Genomic DNA, 19,227 nt, shown 5'->3' on the forward strand with positions numbered 1-19,227 from the left:
CTCTCTCAATTTTTCTGCTCAACACCTCTTATGTTTAAGAAAATCTGTCATCTATAATGAGCAAAAAAAGACTGAAGAGAGTATTCCACAATCCATTCCTCTACTGTCAAGCAACCCAGCATCTGGCATTTATCTCAGCCATCAGCACAGAAGAAAGTGGTTGGCACAGCAGCGCTGGGATATCTTTCTTTGACAGTTGGTGCCGTCAAGATAAATTACTGACAAGGGTGTGCGGACCTTCTGGCAAACTCCTATAAACTAAGGGATTACACTATCACTGTCCACCTGCCAGCCTTCACCCAGGAACAGAGCAACCTGACTTCCCTCTTGGTCCTTCACACCTCTTTCCATCTAAATCTGTTTGTTCTCAGCAAGACCCAAGGCAGCGCTCGCACCTTGCAGCAGTTATGTGGGAGTCTGCACAGATCCTTCTCCTTTGATTGGCCATAACAGTAATTTTTCAGGATTTCTTGGTACATACATTATTTTTCATATCGCATCCGGAAAATGTCAACTCCCAACAGCCATCAGAAACACCCACTTTCGAGACCTGTATAATCCTTTTATTTTCTTAAAGTGAGTATTATAAAAGCTTACCACTACCTCTATTTTTGTAAGCTTCCTGTTCATAGATCCAAAATGTTTTTTTATAGGACATATCCCTAGCTGTTTTCTCTGCTGTCTTCTCATCTTCAGTTTTGCACATGCAGGGCCATACCGTGCTGCAAGTTCAGTGCTGTGAGTCCTCTCTTCTCCTATATGCTAAATGCTCTGCTGCATTTACAAAGCTCATTTCATCCTTCCTCTAGCTGGGCAATACAAAAGTAAAAGTGCAAGAGCAAAAAAGTTGGTGATTTCTGACATTTGGATATCCATTAATTGCCTATCTAATTTGATAATGAACTCTTCTGCAACAGCTATCACTGAATACAACTCTAGACTGTAATCAGCAATACGTACTGCAAAACTCTGCGCTACTCTCTCCCTATAGATATTACAATCCATCATTTCCATCCAACAGTATCTGCTGCCCAGAAAGATTATTTTTGGCTTCTACCTTCCCCTTCCCTCGCTTGAAAAGGAACTAAAGTCCCATTTTCACATATATTAGATATATTTCTACTCTTAAAAATGTTTCAGGGGCACTTTATATTAGATTTTATTAGATTTGTTAAAAAAAATGTGTCAATAACTGAATTGTCTGGTCTGACATTCAAACTGTGGGTCCCAAATACTGAGCCAGATCTTCCTCCTTTCTCTCAATTACACTCTGGTAGTTTGCTTGTAGATAGCTGATTTACATGTACATTACAGAAGGTCACTTGGATAAGCCTACCTCTCTACCCTTCCTAAAAATGACTCAGATGCTTGAGTGCTGGAGTCTTGGTTTTTCTCTCCTCCTGTCCTCCCCCAACTTCCCAGGGCATATTTTCTCCTGTGAAGTTCCACTAGCACGTGTAGTTATATTCAGTCAATTTGTCCCTGCAGACACAGGCTGGAAAACTCAGTTTACTTTTACCTATCATAATCTTGCGACTTCATGGCAATTACAGCTATTAACTCCTATATTCTAATCTACTATTCTCATAAACTACCTTCTGAAATAGAAGAAATCAAGCCATGTCATAAAGGGAACCCTATAACCATTCTTTACATAACTGTTCCTCATTTTCAGTAGACATTTGTACAGAGGATCATGGTTTTCATTACTACTATCTTGCCTAAAGAGAAATCTAGATGCTTAAAAAAATTATAGCCTGAAACAAAACCATCAGGCATCAACCAGTTATATATCTAATATAACGCATTTTTCTCTGAAGTGCATCCAGGAAGCTATCCTGTAATTGCCAACATTAGAGGAAACACACACAAGCAAATGCAGCCTGAGTACCAGAGAACCTTTTTCATGCAAAATGTACTAAAAGCTTGCAGTGAAGAGCTGAATACTTGCGGGCTTAGCACTTACAAAGAAATGCAAGTATATCTGCACCTTTCATCCATTTCTTTACAATGTGTAAATGAATGGTTCTCATCAAAACTCTATGCCATCTTTCAGCAGATTAACTAGCATTTTAAGAAAATGACCTTTCTCAAAAAAAACAACCCACTTTCACCCAAACCTGACAGCAGACCATCACATAAGGAGCATGTGTCAGGCTCAGTGTTAACTAGCAAGTTCACAAGGAGAAGCAAGATCTTGCCTAACAATACGTGCAAAGTTTTTGAAATAGAAATGGTTCTCTTTGTGGATCATAGGAAAGCTCAGCTATATTTCGTACCTGTTTCCAGAAGGTTTAAAGAAAACAATGCTTTAATCATAATTAAAGGCAGTTATATATTACAAAGACATGTTTCCAAAAAATTACACAAACTGTTAAGAGTAACTTTATCACAACATTTACAACAGCCAAGACAGAAGCAAATAGCTGGTGTCATAAACTTTATATTGCCAACATCATAGCAACATATAAGAACCTGAACTACATTTCTGATGGTAATTAGCACCCTGTGCATTACTCCTTTGTTTGAAAAACTGTTTGGGTGTATGTCTCAATTTACACAATTAAACATGTTGCATTTTCCCTTAGGTTAAAACCGAGGTTGACACTTTATGTAAATGTCACATAATGCACAAAAAGGCACTGAAGCATTGCCAGAGGAAGTCTACTACTTCAGAGCTCTAGTTTGAAACAACTGCCTCCAGCCTGTGGTAAGACCAGTTTTAATTGCTCTGTCCCATATGAAGTCACTCACTGTTGCATCAGCCGAGCAACCAAGTTTTCCACTGGTTTCAGAGACAGCTCACGTGCCCTGATACTCACTGGGTAGCTTAGCTTCACCATAGCCCTGGCTTCACACAGGCTGCTTCTCACTCGCTGCTCGATGATTACAAAGTCAGTTGGTTCAGCTCACTAATCTGACCTAAAATCATGCCTTATTCTTAATCATTGCTTTCTGTTAGAGCAAGAAATTGTTCCAGTTCCCTCGCAGCTATACAAGCACTAGCTCAGATCAAAGAGAGATGATGGAAATACCATATGGGATAGAAAGAGCACAGTTCCCAGCACTCTGTACTCGAGCAACATTAGATCAAAGTCATACTGCAAACCCTCAAGATCACCTTGACCCTTTATCAGCCAAACCTGGAAAATGGCTCATTGGTGACTTTCCAAAGGAAAATTTTGACAGGGAATAATGGAAGAGGGGTGGCAGTAGCATATCTTGGCTTTTTTTTTTTTTTTTTTTTTTTCCTTTTGAAAGATATCTATGGTAGGTTCAGGGACTGAGCACAGGGGCTGCACAGTTCCACCCTGCACACAGGGCTGCCTCTGGGCCCATTCTCCCTCTCTTCCAGTTCTGTTGGCAGCATTTTCATCTGCCTTTCTCTGAAGCAATATGGCCCTTCTTTCCCAATGAAATAACCTCTCTATATTTCTCATATGCAATACTGAGATGAAATCAATAGAGACAAGTCATCATTAATGAATAACTCCCAATCAACTTCACTGCACTTGGAGAGCTTTGATCAGAAACTGTAACATTCATCACACTGAGAACTGAAAGCCGATCTAAAAAATAACCTTCACAGCATGCAGTCAGTATATGCTGTTTCTCAGCCTTCTTCTTAATCCAGGTGGGCAGGTAAAGAAATCAATCAATATGAATGGTTTTGACATTCGATGCTGAATCGTTGATTAATATAGAACTGAAAGGTAATTTGGATCCAGGATGGCTGCAACTGCTGCTGTTCCTGACACTAGCACACCATGTCGTCCTTCAGAAAGTACACCTTTCATGTTTTTGGGGTACTCTTTCTTTAAAAGATTTAAAGGGAAATAAATCATGGGAGCAAAATGCAGTTCTGAGGCATGCTGAACAGAAAAATGACTGTTGAGAAAATAACAAGTACCACTGCTCTTACTTGGTGAAACCAGAAAGAGCAAAGTATTTGGTTTTCAGATGCATAAACATGTTGAAACAAAAACTCCTTACTGCCTTCCAATGAAGTGGCTACAGACACAGACAGCTCTTGATCATCATACAGAGCCACTCATTCGTATTAATTACGTGCCTATTAAGGTCTTTCAACTAGCAACTCCTGTTGGATGAGACACTTCTTAAAGTGATAATTCCACAAAGAAACCTAGTGCTTGCTAATTAAATTGGGACAAATACTACCTTAGCACAAAAGGCTGCCAGGGGACTTAGGCACAGAGGCTAGCTCTTCTCACTTGAATCATCCTGCTGCTTGGTGACCTGCTCCCCACCGTCTCTGGATACACTGGAAAGTGACAGACCTCCCTGCAGTGTTAGTGCTCTAAGGGGAAGAAAACGCTACAGTTCAAATTTGTAGCTCTTTCACCATCTTCACATCAGAGAAGACTCCTCTGAGGCAAGAAGCTTAGATTCCTTATCGGTGGTGCTGACAGCTGCAAGATCAACAAGTCACAATCACTCCATAACATGAGTACGGCTATTCATATAGTAAGCAAGTAATTACACCTTTCCCAAAGGGTGCCAATTTTATGATTAACTGCTATTGACAATTTGTTATGCCTGATCACCAGACACCCTTCATCAAAGAAACTGCAGCAACATCATCAACACTACCATTGCACAAGTTCTCTCACACTTACGCTCATGACACCTCAACAGTACTTAGTTGTGGAAAAGGCTTCACAAATGCTTCCCAAAAGACTATAAGCACACAGAGTGAAGATATCCCACCATTTGTCAAGAATATCAAAATTGAAATATAGCTTTTACATGTTCCAAAACACAGGCCTAAGATTAAGCGGGATAAAATCCTCACTTGCTGATCACAGTGGTGAGTTTACCTTCTGATTTTATATTCTTGCAAGTTTCTGTCTCGAGGCAGTCATTAGCCCAGACTGCCCAGTTGTTAATAGCTCTGATCAAACAGAAGACAACTACTCATCAAGCAAATGAATTTCCAAGTATTTGTTAGCACAGAAAATTGGCAGAGGTAATGGCCCCACAGTGATTCCAGTACTTTGAACAGCTAGCCATTTCCATGCTGAAAGCTTGAAGTCAGGAAAACGGCAGACGCTGAAGCACCTAACAGCACATCTCAGCTGATCCACTGGTTTACAGAGCAATAAAGGGATAGTGGACTTTCCTGACCAGCATGCAAGTACAATGCTTACTGGTGTTCCATTCTTACCCATTAGTATAAAATGCCATGCATTTTCAACTACTACATGTTTGGCCCTTATGTTTCCATGCAGGATTTATTCCTTGTGAGGTACAGGACAATGCAAAGAACAATTCAAGAGACCGGACCTTGGGAGATCTGAGTTGGATCCACATTTTCTTACCATATCTCTAGGCCTACTGTGTGACAAAGGGTATTTTGGTGGCACTTTCTGTGCCTTGGAGCTCTAAATTGTGAACCCTTCAGGATTTAGCTGAGGTGCTTAAAGTTTATTGTAAGATATTGTCACCTGTCCAACCCAAACATAAAACAGCAGTAGTAGTCAGATGGAGACGATATGCTATAGCTCCAGGTCTTTACCTTAGCACAGACCATGGTGTGTATGAGAGGGAGCAAGGAGAGCGAGAAACTAAACACACTGTGTAATTCCCTGCAGCAACAACTGGCCACATCATGTTTTGCTGCAAAGGCTGCTACAGAAACAGTAACCTCCGTCAAGAGCAGAGAACCAGCGACAGTACTGCTTTCCACAGCCCCAAGCACATTTACTTGAACCTGTGAGTCAGAACCCACAGTTTCTTCTTTGGCAAAAGACACTCCAGAATTTAAGACTCTCTGGGATGCTGTTCCATTCTCTTTGCAAATACACATTCAGATCAACATATGTTAACAATAAAAGAGCAATCTCAAGTTCCCAGAAAATACATCCATTGTTTTAAATGCTAGAGAGAGTATATTCAAATGCAGTCCAACACTCAACCCTTTTTGAAGGGCAGCAATAATTAACACATGTCATCCTGCTTTTAAGTTCTCCCCTTACATATTATACCTCATACTGTGTGGGTTTGCCTGAGAAAGTGAACTATCACAGCAACTGGACATCTTATTCATGTATAAAGCTGAAAGAGAAAAAAAATCTTGTAGTGAATAATAAAGGCCTTCACCAAAGGAGATCTTTTGGGAGGACTGTGTGCCCATGAATTAGCTATCAAGGCCAGCCCTAGCGAGTAGCCTCCTTTTTTTTTTTTCAGTCATTTCCAAGGCATCTACTGTCTACAAAGGTACTTCCATTTTCTCTGTGACCACATAAAATTTCTATTAGCTGAAGTCAATTACATCCACAGCAGTATTTTAACAGTCAGGACAAGGAATCAGAACAGGGTCCAAGAAAAATAGGGACCAAGGAAGCATTCTACGTTTGTTACAAGAGCATGTGAAAGCCAGGTGTTAAGGCTGAGTCAGAAGCACAGAAAGTTGCAGAAAGAGTAAAGTCCTATGGATTGTCACTGGAGTTCTTGGTTCCGTTTTCCCCTCAGAAAACTGACATGACTGCTAGGGAAACACTAAGACAGCAAAATCTTTGACATTGTTTAGTCAAGCCTTGGGCTGTCAGCACACCAAACTCTGTTTCCAGTAAACATACATATTGAAACTGCCATCTTCCCAAAGGAAACTTGGCAGGCACTTCTTAGTTTCTAGAGCTCTTATGGTACCACTGCCCAAATAAGCTGGCCACTAACCAAGTGACAAGCTGAAAACAGCTGAAAGAGCTGTAGCAGTTTCAAGCTAAACTCAGGCTGACTGCAAATGTGCTGTTTTATCTCTCCAAATTACTCTACCAGGCCACAGTATTTGTACTGCTTTTTACCAATTCATTTCCCATAGAACTTAAGACAGTTGAAAAAGCAAAGTAGCTGATGAAACTCTGAGAAAAGGTTGCTTCTTGATTTTCCTGGACTGTTAAGCAGTGTACATACACTACCAAGCAGTGAGGTGCTCAGAGGTGCAAATGCTTAATGCATGCAATTTCTTGTCTTAAAAAATGTCCTCCTTTTATATGACAAAATGAGAGCTTTCTGGAGAAACCTTTATCCCTGAAACATCTTTTAATTGCAGGAAAAATAGCATATAGAGAACCATCCTTGACCATAAACCATAATAAACTTCTTAAGCCAGACATGCTTACTGAAATACAGATCAGGACTTCAACACGTAATAGAAGAACAGCTAGTTAGAGCATGTAACAGTAATGAAGGATTGTTTCAAGTATTAGCAGTGTGCACCTTCTTCTACAGCTGAAGAGAGAAGTTTGAGGCAGAGTTTCCCAGCTATTTAAACCAGCCACTTTCCCAGCGTCACCATCTCACCTCCAGGTATCTTATTTAAACAAATACGTTAATAAATATATTGAACGCATATTACTAAACAGATCTTAGGGACCCAAAAAGTTCCAGTAAGACTGTGCATAAAGAGATTAATGAAAGGCTCTGGGTCAGCCAAGAGAAACACTCTCTGGCTGAAGATGTCTTGATGCTGCATTTTCATTAAAGGAATAATTATATGCACATCACGACTCATTTGCCACTTAGTGGCACACAGAGAAAATTCATTATTTAATACAGGAAGCACATCTGCTGATGCTTTATCTCATCTTTCTGGATATGTGACTGACTTGACAGTCTAAAAGACGAATGTCACTTGTCCTGTTTGTAAGCAAAATACTGTAATACTAGGGGATGTAGTAACTTAACTAAAAGCTGTCAATTCCACACATTTATATCGAGCATGAGTGGCAAGCTGCAAGATCTTTCCGAAGGAGACAAAATTAACCGCAACAGCAGAAAACCATTGAGGACAGATCTTAATACTATTAAAAGCTTCTTTCTAACCCAACAGAAGAAGATGGAAGGAGAGAAAGGGAAACTGGGATGTGAATTCCAGAACATTTGCCACCAGCATGAAGCCAAGATGATACACTGTCACATGGGTAACTCTCCTCAGAAAGCACCTTTGGCCCCCTGCCCCAAGTGGCATCATCAGGAAGGCCCTCAAAGGCTCTCTGGAGTCACTATCCAGCTGAGTTGTTTACCATAGCACAACAGTCATTTCCTCCTGTAAACAAAATTCAAGCTAACTACATTTCTGTCATGGTTTTAAGCAGCACAGTTCTGCAGTCCTTCCTGGCAATGATCCCGTTGTGGGACATTGCCACTTTGTGGATCCTGCAGGTATGAAACAAGAAGCAGAAGAATCAAGGCAAACAGTTTAGCCACCAGTGGTCCAGGTAAAATGGCAAACCCTGGTTCAGAAATATTTTGGTTCCCACATTTATTAAATCAAAGAGCACTTCTCTGAAAGCTAAGCCACAGAAAAGTTTAAAGTGAAATCAGACAAAATGAATCCTTTTAGCTGGAAGTTGATGAAAGTTGATCCACAAATTCGAGCCCTAGACCAGCTTTCTAAGCAAGACACAGCAATGTGCATCATGCAGACCAAGTGAAAAGCTATTCTAAAGCGCTGCGAGGTTTTTTTTTTCCTTCCTCCTTGACTGCATTTGTGACCAAGTACCCGCAAATGTGTGATTAACTAGGAACCTAGTGGTTATGACGGGTTGAAAAGATAGTATTTTCTTGCTAAGAAGTTAATACAACAGATCAGTTACCCTTCTAAGCTTCAGTTTTCAGTGTTATTAGCTCCCAATTTAAAGGCCAAATGGACCTGCCAAGACAAAACTGCTCTTCAAAGAAGTCCATGGAACTAAAGATTTACATTGCATGTCCTGAGTGGATTTCATTCAGAGTCAAATTTCATTTGCTGTGATAAAACCCACAAACATAATCTGATAATCCTTTTAAGAAATTATCATTTTGCCCTTATTTATTTCTACAAACTGTTGAGTTCTCAAATGCATTTTGAACTGTGCTCTTTGCTTTTACTCGTAACACAGTGCAAGTGACAAATCTCGTTTTATTTGTTTTGTGAATATATCCACTTGAGAAGTACACTGGGGGTGATCACAGTTTGAGTGCCAGATACATTTAGGCATTCTCTGCTCCAAGGATCACTACCTCTTCTAAGTACACAGGTTAAAAATTTCCAGAGAATCCAAATCAGAACTGAAGAAGTTTTCAAGACATTAAAATTCTCTGCCCACTTCTGTTCAGCTTTTAGTCTCATCATTACAAAGCTGTCATCACTTCTGTTAGTCTGTTTGTCACTAAGCACCCTTCCTGTTGTCCCAAAATCTGGGTTCTTTTACTCGGTGTGCAGTGAGTCAAAAACCACACAGCGTCAAGACACTTGTTAATCCCTGTCTGCACATAGATGGGTGCTAGGTGGTAATTCCACAAAGCTAGCACTCCTTGGTTAACACATGATACAAGGAAATGATCACCTACTTTGCAACTTATTTACTTATAGCAACTTATACTGATTTCTGCATATTGCTTAATAATCCTGTTTGCCCTGACTGTTCTGTGGAAGCTTACCAAGGACTACTGTGGTCATCAAAACAAAGCAGTTTTCTGTGGAAACTTACCAAGAATTACTATGTTCGGCAAAAATAAGAGACATGTCCTTGGAAAGCAGACGTTCTCTAGCAAGTTTATGGATAGATACCCATATATGGGTGGTAGAAATTAATAGACTGGTGCTTTTAGATAAGCTAGACGTGGTAAACTGGTGGGAACCACTCTTGTTATTCAAGAAACTGGCTAAGAGAATCTGTGCATGCTCCGAGGAAAAGTCAAGGTGAGGAGGACTGTGAGCCTTCCTCCAACAGACCCCTGAAGACGCCCCCCAGGAGGCAATGCGCAGGCGCAGAGACAACATAAACTGCTGACACCAGGCATTTCAACTAACCCAGCCTCACTTATGAATATGTATATTTGTATTATGCAATCCAATGAATATGTATATCCACACTCTAGAAGTTTCTGGTAAAATGTGCTGTTGGGGTGCAAGCTTTGTGGAGAAATCCCCTTGCACCACAGCACCAGAGTAAACATACCTGCTGTATAACTCTGAGTTGCAGAGTCTGTTTTCCGCAAGTCACTTGGTAGAGGGCTTTTTCCTACTCGAGCAAGAGTTTTTACTATTTGAATGAGGAAAGCTCATTCACAGTTCAAGTAGTTCTCTCCTTGGTTTTATCAGCAGCTTTTGTCCTGTGTGCTTATCTTGGTATTTCCCTACTTGATGGTCTCATGGTTTCATTCCTGGCGCTTATCTTGGTATTTCATTGTTTTAATCACAGTGTTGCTTCTTCAGGGTCCCTCTGTTAGCTTTACCAGTTCCTTTATCAATTATTGGCATTCTTTCACAACTCTCCTTTGGTCGTTTTATCAATTAAGACGTAACACTTCCAAAGAGTACAAAATTCAAGCAATCCACAGAATCATAGAATCATTTAGGTTGGAAAGGACCTTTATGACCATTGAACCCAACTTTAGGTGGAAGCCGTTCGTCATACAGAAATGACACCACTGTACTTCAATTTCCTCCTGCAATTCATTAGAAGTGTGTTTGGAGTTCAAAAAAGTGATGGAGAATGCTAATGACTTTTACTGGCTAAAAGCAGCAGCCCCATTAGATTAAGTGAAAATCAGAAGCAGAACCTAGTTCCATCCAGTTGCCATGTGAAATCACCACCTCTGTCTCAAAATCCTAGCTACATCAGGATACTCACCTGCTTCCTGTGCAGATGAATAGGCCTTACTATGAAGAAAATCCTTACTTAATTTTTACTTGTATAATATACTCAGCGAAAACAAGAGTGTTTTCTGCATTAGGCTGATTTGAGCTGGCTGGATCATTCTGTATGAATATTCCCTTTATTAAGACTCATCCACTCTTAAAAGCTTATTTCAAACAATCTTTTCCATTACAATAACTTTATAAAAAATCCAGTTTTCTTAGCATTCAGTGTTGCTGCCTTGCCAAACAGTGGAACACAGACCTTACAGGCCTATTGACCACCAGAAGAGAGATCAGTTTCAGAACTCTTTCACTGCTACTATCCAGTTTTCTATTTCTGAGTCAGAAGACACAGGCAATCACAAAAAGCATGTAGTTTTACAATATCTGTATCTTGCACGCCTAACCAAAGTCTCGTTCCTTGCCTTAGTCTTTAACACAAATTCTGCTGCTGTTTACCAAAACTTGCACCAGTGGTTCCCGTATCACAAAACTATTAACAGTACAAGCTGCTCTTTATATTGAGCAGCATTCATATGCTGAGAAAAACTGACAATAACATTTTGTACAATAGAATGATCTGAATACTATCAGAAGCCTGTTTGTTACTTAGCATGCTGTCTATCTTTTCTGTGTGTTCATCTTCGTGCTTAACCTTGAAGGTGAGTTCAAAACTAAGGTACAGAGGGCCAAATCATTGGCAGATCATGATTCATACCGATTGAGCATCATAAAACAAGGATGCCTTGGATTTTTTTTTCCCCTCCCATCCAAGGTGCAGTACATTCTCCGCTTTTCATTTCCACCACCCAATCATTCAAAGAGTTCAATGGAAGAAGGAGGAAACCTACTAATATGTGCATACAAATCTGTAAGCCTGCTTGTTTCAGATAGATATTCAAATGTACCAACTTGGCTTCACTGCTAAGTGGAAACCCTTTCCTAGGCCTGGACTCATGTCTGTTCTTTGACACAAGCTAGCCTGCACCACCCACTGTGGGGATAACGCAAACCAAGGCATCACGCATCAACTCCCCAAACTGCCTGCACAATTGCAGCAAGCAGAACTAAACCTCCGGGTAGTCACAGATGCGGCCTCTGGGCAATGTTGCCTTGCATCCTTACAAGGCATTACTCCTGAGCCTATGCAGCTAAAAAGAATGTAGAGGTACAAGCTGCATGAATCTGTGCAATTCTAGTAAAATCCTTTTTTTTTTCTCCTCTAGTAACTTTAAAGTGAGTATTTCTAAACACCTAATCATATCCCTTAGCACTATAAGTCACTGCAGATGTGGCAACCAATCAGAGGCTTAACTGGATCAGACAACTTATTTCCTGTGTATTACCAGCTATTCTTTACACAGTTATTGCAACAGACTTTGCAGTATTTGTTTTTCCTTCCCTCCCTGTCTCCAACATTTTAAAGCATGAAGCTTATAAGTAGCCAAGGGCTGACACAGTACAAATGAACCAAAGTAGTAACATGATCTTGCAGTCATATCAGAGCGACATCTACTTCCAAGTTTCACGGCAACAGCAGCAGGTTGTGCTGCAAGGAGAACCTGCCATTGTTCCAGCCTCTCCAAAGCTTGCCAGCTCTGCTTTAAGCCCCAGGGGAAAGTTGAGGGGTAAACTGGAAGGAAAAAAAGGAGGAAGAAGGCCTGTGATGATAGTTGCTATTAAATAGCTTTAATTTGGACAGGTCCCCAGGATGTTTAATGTATTAATCAAAGATGCTTTTGAAAGCTTGTGTATATATATAGTAGAAACTAAGCTGTAGTTGGGAAGGCTGTATGCAGACACACAGATGGTATGCCTTCAAAGCCTGCTAGTTTCAAAGCAGTCTAAATTCTCTCCCTTTTAGGCCAGTAATGCTATCAGATATCACCCATTGTGAAATCCATGTAATCTCTTCAATGAGACTTTCTCCACAGCAATAGAAGGGCAACTGTGGGTAGATTGCCACAGACACCAGGCAACCATCACAGAGCCCATCCCTTCTAGGTCACTGGTCCAAGCTCACAGCAGATTAGAATGGCACGGAAAGCATTACCATCTGCTGTCTCTCCAGCATGCTGTACAGAGTGAGCTTTGTAATCCTAGGCCAGATCCCATAAGACAAGTATTCACAAAGACACTAGCATTAATTGGAGACAATCCAGTATGTGTCAGAAGTCTTCCCCATCACTGCCAAATCCCACTTAAGCAGCTGCAGCAGATGGCACCTACCTCTCACCAGACAGAGCTGAGCATCAGTCTGGCAGGAGCAGAGAGGTCACACCATCAGGCATATAAATCCACCTCTGGTCTCGAGTGTCCAGCACACTGTGATGCTGGATGAAATCTCCAGCGCAGAGTAGTCAAACAGGCCACGTGCCTTGACAACATGAAACTCCACCGTTAAGAGGCAGACAGAGAGACAATGACAATTGTGGAAAATAGGAACAGGTATTAAGAAAAATTTATACACACAAAACACAGAACCTCATGAGTGTCAGTTCAGTGTACAAGACCCAAGCAACTGCAGACAAAGGAAAGGCAGGAAAGAAAGCAAGAAAATGAGGACACGTGTAGAACAACTTGGGGGTAGCTCTCTGTCTAGGGTGCCTTTGGGATAGACAGGGAATTTCCCCTACTTAAAAAGTAACTTCTCCTTCCAGAACTACCTATCTGGCACCTTTCATCAGGACACAAATTAAAAGCAATTCAGTGCACTCCTAAGAGCGGCACTACAAAGAAGACACTGCAGCCCTGTCACAATGCATTACTGTCAGGAAGGTGCAGGAAAGGAAAAGATACTAGAAAATGCAACCTTGAGGCAAATCACACCAAGTCTCCAATGTTCTAGACCCATTCCATGGTATTTCCTAATGGCCATCCAAATGGCTGCAGAGGACCTCGAGCACACTGTGATAATATGACCTGCTAAAGGTTCAGCTCTCAGATTTTATATGCAACTTACATCATTCATCTGTGCCACTGTTTCCTGCATATTTCATGTCTTCAGATATCTCTTCTATAGTTGACCCAAACACAAGAAAAATAAAACAGGCCGCCAAGCACTTAGCTTGAGGTGTAGTGGAATTCAGTAGCTGAAGTTGGTGAACGGCAGCTGAACAAGAAAAGCTGATGCTACAAGCAAAGGAACAACAGAGTAGTGCAGGCATTTGAGTGTTTTCGTAGTTTCCTAGTAACTCCTACAATACCAACACAACTGATATTACCAAGTTGATAGCAGAGACTTGGTTTTATAATTTTTCCATGCCCCATGCACTGTTAACTCCCAGTTCTGCCCAAAAACTGCCAGCAAGGGTTAAAAAGTCCACCAGCTCTCACCTGGCTAACTCTGACCGAAACAGCTTTTACATGAGGTCTTACCTCTAGTGTGAATAATGGTGTGATGCTTGTAGCCTTTAGCAGTCACTCCTACAGGCTGCTTTAATGTCATGCGCATGCATGACATTCCTGAACATGAAACTAAACTTGGAAAAGCAACCACAGCAGGAGCTGTCACCAGCACACTGCAGACAGTACGGGCCAGCAAGAGGCCTACTGTGCACTGCAATACAATCCATAGGAATAGCTTTCCTCAGCTTCCTCAGCAAGACTTTGTTAATTAACAAGGACTTCCGAAGTTAGTGTGCCTATTACCTGGAGCTGATTGCCATGGGATACCACATCCCCTAATGAATTCCCATCCCCAGAGAATAAGATAAGATACTATCAGAAGAAACCACTACTGACTATATCAAAATAAACCACTGACTACAAAAGAGTGCAAAAAGATTCCAGTAAAAAAAGATGTCATTTTAAATCATAATAAAGCTTCTAACTGTCCTTAGGTGAAATGAAACTGAATTTATTTCTGACATTACTCTTCCTGGTAGTTTCTGTAAGATGAATGTCATTGGATGATGGATATTACTGTGATTCCCAGTTTCCAGTTGTGGTTCCCATCATCATCTGCCCCAAAGGGACAAGATAGAAAGTAGAAGCAAAAAGCCAGCTAAAACAAGTTACCCACAGTCATACAAGCTATTTCCAGGTTCCAAGCTGAATTGATTCTTGACATTATCAGAAGTCGAAAAAAATTCAAAGCAGCAAGAACAGTTCCTTATCAATCCCAACAATAAATTTCTGTTTCAAAATTGCCTAACGGCTCATAGGGCGTCACTTGGCATCAGTTGTAAAGAACAGTAGAGAGAAGAGATGGGCAGCTAAAAATGGAAAAGTAAAGTTTAAACAGTCTAGAGCACAGTATCACACCGATACTGAGACCTTGGGTTACTGTTTGGCAAATTATATTTGAGTATGATAAATACAAAGGACAGGAAATTCAAAGAGGAGTAGGTCATTCCAACCCAACTCCTCCTGCAGAAAAAAAGCTTTGGGAGCTACCCTTCATGTGAAAGTACTGACTAAAGACTTAACCTATCTGGTCCACCACTCTTTTCATTACTTATTCACACGACAGTCATCAAAACATAATCACAAGGAAGTCCACCTCCAAGCATTTACAATCAATGCAACTGTGGCCCCAGTTTGGCCATCACTTTACATGCCTCCCTAAGTTGTATTCATTTTAATAGCATTCAAATGAGTGATTGTGTGCCTTGTATATGGGCCCTAGTACAGCACTGCAATACTGGCTTTTACATTGGTAACACCACATTTTAGGAATACACTGGCAAACTCAACTGAATACCAGACTGCTCCAGAAAACTGCCTTTACTAAATAACACTTTTGCTAATTGTAAATTAAAGACAATCCTGTACTGCAACTATTCCTAAGGAATTCTTCATTTTCAGTTTCATGTTGCATTTTAAGTCTCAAGGGATATCAAATATCACTTTCTGCATTTTCGCATTAGAGCAAAACAAGTACCCATTGCTTCACTGATCCTTCACAGTTGCTTAAAGGTATTTACAATTATATTCAAGACAATGATCAATATGGTTTTTGCTAGTAAGAAAGTTCAATTCCAACTGTGCTATTTTTGCTGCAAGGAAAGTTGAATTTTGTCTAACAGCAGCTCCACCTTGTTCTTAATACAGTCTCTCTCATTCTCAGATCAGTCTGAACAATTGTATCAGCAGGGGTCTAGGGAAAAGAGCTCCCTATTCAGCTTGTGTCCTTCCTTCAACTGTTCGATTCTGAAACGTTACAGAACTGCTTTTTAGTAGTACCTGATTTTAGGACATTATTTTCAAACAGACCACTGCTTGACGACTAGGCCATTGCTTTACAGCCTCTGGACATGTTACAGCTAAGACAGGCTAAGCATTAATACAGAATTCTTCAACAGTGTCTCAGCTGTATCAGTTTCAAATGGATGTCTCTCTTGCTTTGGTGTGTATATGGTTAAACAGTACTTTTCCTCAAAGATTAAAATGGCACAGCTGAGGCATCAGATTTAGCTTACAGATGATGCAAATCCAGCAAACGAAATGAATGCAACAGACGTGGATTTCTATTTTTTAGTAATGCTTTGAGAAGGAAAGTGACTTTGACATGTCTGACAAAATATTAGCACTAGTTGATACATGCATATACCCCACCACTGCTGTAGCTTCATTCAAAATTCTGTAACGCTTTCTTTGATGGAAGAACAATATACTTAGCGTTCACCCAGTCTGTACAAGTGGATTACATGGTCTGCCATAGGTACAAAATGTTGCTAGGGCAGCTTTCCAAGCTGTTCTGACAAGTAGGCAGAGCCAACTGAGCTGTGCTAAATGCATGCAAGCTGTCCAAGATCAGGAAAGCTTAAGCAGCTAAATAATATTGCTGCATTTACCTAGGTAACAAGTTCCTTCTCCTAGTGAAACCATTCCTCTGACATTGCCTAGTGTAAAAGAGTCTCCAGTTCTCAGTTAGCCCTTTGGCATTAACACAGGAACGCACTGTATCTTGGGCAGCTCTAGTCCTAACTGAAATGCCTCAGGGAAGTGGGATGAGTCTCAGCCCTTTTAACACAGCTATACCAAAAGCAGGCTCAAAAGAAATCATTTAGAGAAATCCAAGTAAAAGTCGTTGGAAAGCAATCAGGGCTTCTCCTAGCGTCTCTACTAGAGCAAGTAATAAAGACGTAATCCTTGGCTCAGCAGGCAATTGCAAATGGCAATGCTCATTGACATCAAGTAAGCTGGCCTTCAAAGTGACATGCAAGTTTCCCGACATTCTTCTAAGTGAAAAGCCCTTTCAGGGCACTCAGAATTCCACAGCTCCACTAGTATGAAAACATGAACTGAAATAGCCAAATGCATCAGGACTGGACTTGAAATAACATCAGTAAATGAGATTCGTCATCTCAGCCTCAACACCTGAGTTCAGAGCCACTTGCATCTCTTCTCAGGACCCATTTTTTGGGAGACTGCATCAGGAAGACAAGACAGAAAATCAAATGCTTAAACAGAATTAAGATCTCTTCTGCACCTTGTTAGTGAGAACACATTGTCTGTATATTTGAATGCTTCATCCCTTGCTACATAGCCACAGCTCGATAATAGAGTAAGCCGTCTGGTGGCTGACAGGCTGCCTTCTGCAGCTGTTTTTAGATTTTTCTAATTAGCTAAGCAAAGGAAGAAAGTACAGTTCTTAAATTCTGCAGTTGTGAAGACACTATTGCCTGCACTACAAGAAAGACTGAACAGCACCAGGAATCTATAGTGAATCCATGTGATACTTCACTGCTCAGAGGGAAAAGTCTATCACCATCCCAAGCATGTTTTGCAAAGTTGTCCAAATTCTTTATATAGGTCTAGGCATGAACATTTGTCTACGTGTGGCAGTAGAGGTGTAGGGGGAACCACTATTTCTCCATCTGGTTAGAGTCTCTTCTATGGGACTCCAAGCATGAGGAAGGAATAAGAAGACCTCTGCCTCAGTTCCTTCATTTAGGCCAGTTTTGGAGTACAAGAGAAAAGGATTGAAAGTACATAATTTTATCCCAAGAAAGAGGGGAGGTAACTAGGGACCAGATCCTTCTATGTCATATTTCAGAAGCCACTGTGTTCAAGTGTGTCATGAAGCACATGCTGCCCTCTTCCTCTTAATGATGCCCGCCCCCCCCCCCCCCCCGCAAATCAGTTCTGAGCCAAAAGATATTATTACTCATCAGGACATACATGCTAAGCTCTTTTGGGCCATGTAATTATGTCTGCTATTCTCCACAATGGCATAAAAAACATGCTACATAATCATTACTGCACTTGAAGTAGCTGAAGAAAAAGCACACTGGGAAAAAAGTCAGTGCCATCCTTCAACTCCACAAAGCCAGCAAGCCAGCCATGCTCTGCAGGCAGTGCAGTGCACCACACTATCTTGACCCCATTTGTGCCCTGTGTGCTATCTGTGCCATGCTTTTTATCCTCCATGCACAAATTTTACAACTAAGAAAACTGTGCCTCATGGTACAACAGAGGCTAAATTATCTCTGCCACATCTTAAAAACAGGATCAGCTTGTACACAACATGAAGAATCAGGATAACAATTAATGAAGACTAAAAGGATATTTACTAATTTCATCTCCTCATTCACCTGTCCATGGGGATCTAAACACACAGCTAAGAAGCCTTTTCCTGTTCAGTGGTGCCACAGAACTTATAAAACCTGCATAAGATCTTAAGCTGTGGGTTGTTATAAGTAGATTTCTCAAATTGATGTGAGTCAGAGCCAATCAAAATTTCGATTGCTTACTTAGCAAGCGGCAACAAGCAAAACAGCGCTGAGCGGCCGGGGAGTCCTTGCTCCACCAACGGCGCGCACTCACTTCCCAAGGGTCCGTCTCTTTTATATCCTCCGCCTTCCGGTATTGGGTCTCTCTGAGAGGTGTACCCGGCGTCCGCGCACTTTGCAGCTAGGGGGTCGCTCCATCCGGGTCTTCCTCGCGTCACCAATTCCTCGTATTTCCTGCTTTCCTGAGAGTGGCTCACAAAGCTTTTGTTTATATCTTACAGAGTATAGACATTACCCCTTTGTCCTTCTTCCCTTTGTCTTTCTCCCCTTTGTCCTTCTTCCCTTCTCCCTCTTTTCAATCTTTTGTACAATAGGAGTCCTTGCTTCAGCATTTCAACTTAGATAAGCACTTGCAGTCAGCTGGTCGTTACACAGTGTAATAGTTAAGATTAAGCTTAGGCTTACATAGTTTATGGAATAACATGTCACGAGCTCCCAGTATCTTTAATGGAATTTGATGAACAAACAGTTTACTGTCTATCACAATCCCCCCTTTTTCTTTTTATCATTTTGTTCATCAAATTGTTGCAATTTTTGTTGACTTAACAGGAGAGTTGTTTTTTTGTTTTGTTTTTGTTTTTGTTTTTTTTTTAATTTAAAGTCATCATCTAATTGGTCGTTTTTGGTTTTAATGAGTATTGGACGGGTGACAGACATCAGATATGTTACCCGCTGCATCATTTTCCAAGTTATGACATATAATATTATTGACAAAGTTAAACTGATCAAAATTAATAGCAAGAGAACCACAATGGAGGTGACACAACTTATTCAAGATGTCTGTAGCAGTAGGTGACCATCCAAAAAGGGTGTTCCACCAGTTATGTTCTGCATTCTTTT

This window comes from Strix aluco, chromosome Z, assembly GCF_031877795.1.
Source record: "Strix aluco isolate bStrAlu1 chromosome Z, bStrAlu1.hap1, whole genome shotgun sequence".
Lineage (NCBI taxonomy): Eukaryota > Metazoa > Chordata > Aves > Strigiformes > Strigidae > Strix > Strix aluco.